Source organism: Lactuca virosa, chromosome 4 (assembly GCF_052849685.1).
Source record: "Lactuca virosa cultivar CGN04683 chromosome 4, Lactuca_virosa_CGN04683_v6, whole genome shotgun sequence".
In the NCBI taxonomy this organism is placed as follows: domain Eukaryota; kingdom Viridiplantae; phylum Streptophyta; class Magnoliopsida; order Asterales; family Asteraceae; genus Lactuca; species Lactuca virosa.
Window position 1 is genome coordinate 42,464,301 of NC_136429.1, and position 6,538 is coordinate 42,470,838.

Sequence of the window (6,538 nt, forward strand, 5' to 3'; positions counted from 1 at the left end):
ACGCATTAGATGATTCCCAACTTTCTTTCGAAATAATGTGGGGTCAACTGATCCTTGTTTAAATTTCGATTGTTTTAAGAAACTGGTAAGAGTTTCATACCATGCTCTTGGTGCTTGTTTTAACCCATATACTGCTTTATCTAAAATATACACATGATCAGGATATTCTTCATTTATGAAACCTGGAGGTTATTCAACATAAACAGTTTCTTCGAGTTCACCATTGAGAAAAGCACACTTCACATCCATTTGATAAACATCAAAATCTTTGTGAGCTGCATAAGCCAAAAATATTCGAACAGCCTCGAGTCTTGCGACAGGGGCAAAGGTTTCTTCATAATCGATACCTTCTTGTTGTGAATATCCTTTAACGACTAATCATGCTTTATTTCGAACAATATTTCCATCCTTGTCGGTTTTGTTTTTGAAAATCCATTTTAATCCGACAATCGAAACATTTTTGGGTTTAGGAATTAATCTCCAAACCTTGTTTCTATCAAACTCAGCCAGTTCAGATAGCATAGCAACAACCCAATCTAAGTGTTCCATTGCAAACTTAACTATCTTTGGTTCAATTTTCGAGATTAAAACATTAAACATGCAAAATTCTTGACGAGCATTCAGTACCTCATTCTTTGCACGAATTTGAGCTCTAGTCAAAACTCCATCTTGTGGATTTCCAATGACTTGTTCTTTCGGATGATTTCTTGTCCACTTTTCCAATGGTGGATATACTGGATCAAAGTCTAAAGGTGTATCTTCGTACATTTCTTCATTTTCGGATCCTGCAATAGAATTATTATCATTTAGTTCATGAAATTCATCATTTTCATCAAGATTTATGGTTTCATTATCATTATGCTCCCCATCGACATATTTGTCATTCTGATGCTCCCCCTCGAAACTTCCATTTACACTGCTATTCTCCCCCTCGAAAGGATGCTCCCCCTCAACAGTTGAAGGAATATTCAAGTGCTCCCCCTCCACTTGAGCATCAAGCATACTTTCGCCATTAGCAGTCGTATCTGATGTGATTGTCGAATCATCAGTATGTTTTGAAGATTCAGGAGTTTGATTATCAGCAGCATGTACTTCAGCATCGACTGCCCTCTCTGAAACACCAAAAATTAAATCATAATCAAAATCAGATGAATTAGAACTTTCAGATTCAACATTTGATTCATTAAGAATTGGTTTTTGTTCGAAAAGTTTTTCAACTTGTTTCACATAGTAATCATCAAAAGTCAGGTTAAACGTTTCTTCAACTTTTCTTGTTCGTTTATTCAACACTCTGTATGCAACCGAATTATTTGAATATCCCAAAAATATTCCTTCATCAGCCTTAGCTTGAAATTTCAAAAGATTATCTTTGAGATTCATGATAAAACACCTGCAGCCAAACACATGAAAGAATTTGATATTAGGTTTTTGGTTATTTATGATTTCATACGGATTTATATTGAAACGACGATGAATAAAAGATCTATTCTGAGTAAAGCACGCTGTCAAAACTGCTTCTGCCCATAGATATTGAGGAAGATTCGCATATGTCAACATTGTTCTTGCTGCTTCGCAAAGAGACATATTCCTCCTTTCAACCCCACCATTTTGCTGTTGTGTATATGGCGATAAGAAATTATGCGAAATTCCTTTCTCAGTTAAGAACGAATCAAGCACATTATTTTTAAACTCCGAACCATTATCACTTTTGATTTTTCGAACTTTCCTTTTCAGACTTGTCTCAATTTTCTTGATAAACTCGATCATTGTTTGAGCGACTTCAGATTTTAACTTGAGAAAATACACCCAAGTGAATCGTGAAAAATCATTAACAATAACCAAAATGTACCATTTCTTGTTGAGAGTTTCAACAGTTGATGGTCCACAAAGGTCAATGTGAAGAAGTTCCAGCGGTTCAACAATTTTCGAATCTATGACAATTCGATGTCCTTTGCGAGGCTGTTTCCTTGTTCGCAAGCTGCACACAATGTATCATTATCAAACTTTAGAATATGTAAACCTCGAACAAGATCATCTATCACCAAATTATTAAGATTTCGAAAGTTTAAATGTGATAAACGTCGATGCCATAGCCAGCTGACATCAGATGAAGCTTTCGAAAGCAAACAAACGGAGGGTTTCCCAACAATAGGTTTGATGTCAAGGGTGAACATATCGCCATATATTTTGGATTTCAGCAAAACTTCTTTTGTATCAACATTGGAAATGATACTTCCTTCTTCGTTAAACACAACTTGATTACCAGTGCCCACAACAAGTTGTGAAACACTTATCAAATTATGTTGAAGACCTTCGACATAAGCAACACAATTTACAGTAAACTGTCAATTCGTTACTTTTCCGTATCCTTTTACTTGACATTTGTGATTATTCCTGAACTTCACAACACCAGCATTTTCCAAACTTCTAAAATCTCTCAAATTCTCCTTTCTTCCTGTCATGTGACGTGAGCAACCACTATCAATGTACCATTTCTCATCATATTGCTCGTCACACATTACCTGCATTCATTAAAAGAATTTAGGTACCCAAGGCTGTTTGGGTCCTTGGTCATTAGTTTGAAAAAGCGAATGAAATTTAGAACCTAAAGCCTAATTTCGAACTTTAGTTTTGAAAGAATCAATTAAGTCGACATCATCAGTTAAAGGTGCCGAGACATAAGTTTTCGATAGTTTTGGATTTTCACTGATTTTCTTCTCATGTTTCTCAGTGTGTCTTTCCTTTGGAATTGGTTGCCATTTTTGAACTGGAGTATTTGATTCTTTCGAAGATGAACTTCCAGATGAAGTATCATCCAAATACTGGTCATAGGCCTTCTGAATTTGATGTTGAGAGAATTTTCCCGATTGATACACTTTCCCTTTGTTTTCAATCCAATGATTGATTGTTTGCACCCCAGACGAACCTCTTGTGTATGAAACTTTAGTGGCTTTGTGTGCAGAAGGATTCAGAAAATTTGGTTTTTGTGGAATAAACTTTGCAGATTTTGTGGAGTTATCATGCACAACTGTTTGATTGTCTGCAAACTTTCGAACGTTTTCAAATTTTCGACCATTGTCAAATTTTCGAACATTGTCACAATGACGAACATTCTCAAATTGTCGAACATTGTCAAATTTTCGAACATTCTCAAAAGTTCGATTTGTTCTATTTGAAAGAAATTGGTTTTGTTTGTTTGTTGGTTTTGAAAAGGATGAATTTGGAGTTGAAAACTTTTGTTGGTTTTGTGATTGAAAATTCTTTTGTTGCACATTTGTTTGAAAATTCTTTGAAGATATTGATTTTGAAGATTTTGTTGAAGATTTTTCAGTATCAGACGAAATTGGTTGAGCGGGATTTTCCTTTTTATCTGAACAAGTTGAAATCTTTGTTTTCACTGATTTAGGCAACTCGTTTTCAGACATTTTCTTGGTTGGTAAGTTTTATTGTTTTTCATTGGACACAACTTGCCAAAAAATTCTTTTTCGTGCCTGTCTTTTTGAAATTCATTTTTCTTTCGAAAATTTTTCAACAATATCCTTAAATTCTTGTGAATTAAGTTTCACATTTTCATTTGTTTCATTAGATTCTTGTTTCAAAACCTATTTTGTAATTTCTTGTTTATCAACCCATTTTCTTTGTGGTTTTTGTCTTTGAAAAACATACGAATTCTTTGGTAGATTGTTTTCGACAGTGCTTTGGTTTGAAAAGAATCCTTCTTTTGATGCTTTCTTGTTATCATTTTCGACCATTTTGTTGAACTCAGGTTTGATGTTTTCAACATTTCCAGTAGTGAAAAGCACTTGATTCGGAAATACAACATCATATGTACACTTAAAATTTGGATACACAACAGTATTTGTTTCCAAATAATTAGCTCCTTTGTCAGATACGATTTTGTCGAAATTTTCAGTGTCTCCATACACTTGATCAACAACAACCCTTGGAATGGATGTTTCATTCGAAACATTCTTTTCTGGCTCAGAATTGTTCGAAACATTCTTAATTTTTTCTTCATTCTCATCATCACTACTATCGGTTTGATTGTCTCTTACACTCACATTATCAAAGTCACACACTTTCGAAGTAGAGGGTCTATCAGTGTCATCCTTAACCATCGAATCATCACTCATTTCTTTACCTTTTGACTTAGATGTGACATTAATGACAGAAAACTGAGAACAATCGATACTTTCCTCCTCCTCAATTTCACTGATTTCGCTAAAACTATCAGAATTGTCATCGACATCAGCGAAATTTGATTTAGAGTGAAGTTTCGAATTCTCAGTTCTTTTCAAAATGTTGATTTGTTCACTTTTGGTCAAAGTATCATTAACTATCTCAACAAGTTCATCAGCATTCAAATATTCGTCTATCTTAACAATACCATAAGCAAATCGATTATCAGGCACTTTATCGAATTCTACTATAGTTTTCTCACAATCATAGGACAAACTATCAACTTTCTCTCTTTCAAATACAAGAAAAGGCAACAATTTCGTATGTTGTTCTTTGCTAATGTCAGATGAATGATGCAATGAAGTCAATTTTGCATATAATCTCTTTGCAGAATTACAATAGATATTTCTTTGTGCAAGTAACATTCAAACATCTTTGTCTAGATTTTCCCTATCATTATTTACATTATTCAATTGTAATTCCAAATACTCTACCCTACTTCTTTTCGAATCTAACAATTTCTGGGTCTCTAGCAACTGGATGTTCAGTTTCTTAGCTTCATTACTAGAAGACACCACAATTGTATCAAAGTAAGCAACAGTATCATCAAATGCAATTATTTCAGAATCATAAGCTTGTAAAGGAATGTTAAAAGACAGAAGAATAGCACGTACCTTGGTTGTCATCGATGATTTGTCTCCTAATTTGGTCATGAAAAAACGACCAGTCACTTTTTCGTCCTCATCCTCTTCAAACTGTGCGAACATAGCACCATGCGTCGGATTACGCATTTCTTCACGTCAGATCTGATAAGTGCCATCCTCCTCACCTTCGCCTTGAGCAACCAAAGATAACCCCTTCGTCTTTGCACGAACTTCTTCCAATATTTCAACATAATAGGCTTCATCCTTGACCCCATTCTTTTTCTCCTCTTTCTTACGAAGCATACAATCATTAGCCAAATGATTTGCTCCGTTGCAGTAATGACAGTCAATGCCCGAATCTCCCTTAAGTTTCTTTTCATTTTTTGCTTCAGTTCCCTTCACATCATTCTTCTCGAATTTCTTCTTCTCCTCACCCACATACTTATTCACGAAACTTCCTTTCACATCACTCTGCTTCATCTTAGGATTGAAAGGTTTCTTGAAAAAATTTTAACTCGGTTGTTCGAGTAAAAAGCAACCGCTTCATCATCAGAATTCATTATGAAGCCTTCTTCATCAGAATCATCTTTCTCAACAGCTTCTTTCTCAGACACTTTCAAAACTAGAGCTAACGGACCACCCAAACTCAGTTTCGACTCTTCATCCATCTCATTCACTTCACTTTCGTGAGTTTTCAACTAATTATACACATCATTTAGAGATGAAGTATCGAAGCTTTGTTGATTCTTCACCATCATGCTGACACTTCTCCACTCCTTATGAAGTCCCATCACAAAAGTGAGATTGAACTCCATTGATGACCTTATGATTCCATAACGATTACACCTATATATCAGTTCATTAAGACGATCATAGTAAAATTCAATCATTTCACTCTCTTTTTGTCTGAACTCTTTCAGCTCTACAAGACATTGTTTAACAGAGTTGATCTTCGTTTTCTCGCTTCCCTGATACTTTTCCTTAAGAGTATTACAAATATCTTTTGCAGTTTTACAACCACGGATGTAATTGTAAACAACAGTTGGCAAGGCACCTCGCATTTCCCTCAAACAACGCTTTTCATTGTTCTTCAGCCTGGTGAGTTGATCAGAAACTGCAGGTGCTGATCCAGATGATCCAATATGTTGAATATTTGGTGGAGGTTGAGCGATTCCAGTTATGCAGCTCCAAAGTTCCTCGTCCAATCCGTTCAAGTAATCCTCCATTCGATCAGCCCACTGATCATAGTACTCCGGGATCAACATAGGAATCTTCGTAGAAGATCCTAACAGATGAGAAAATGAAGTCATTGTGTTCATATTGAAATTTTCCATTAACATACGGATGAGATTTTTCAGAAAAACTTGAAGAAACTTGAAATTGAATGACTAAATTGATCAGAAACTCAAAAACGATTACTCGATTACACAATTCAAACGCAGAATCAAATCAAAACTGTAGATCAGAGATGATTTTCAGAATCAAACAGTGCGGGAACTTTTGAGACAAACTTGCGACTCAAAAACTAGAGATTCAATTGAAAACCAGATCTTTGCAGTATAGATTCCTGCTCTGATACCAATTGTAGAAGTGATTAATTGAGTATTAGAGTCAAAATCAGAGTATAGATGAACACGAGAAGTAAATAAGGTATGGTTTAAGCTGTCATTACTTCCAATGAACACGAGTACAAAATAATAATATAATCTGGGAAA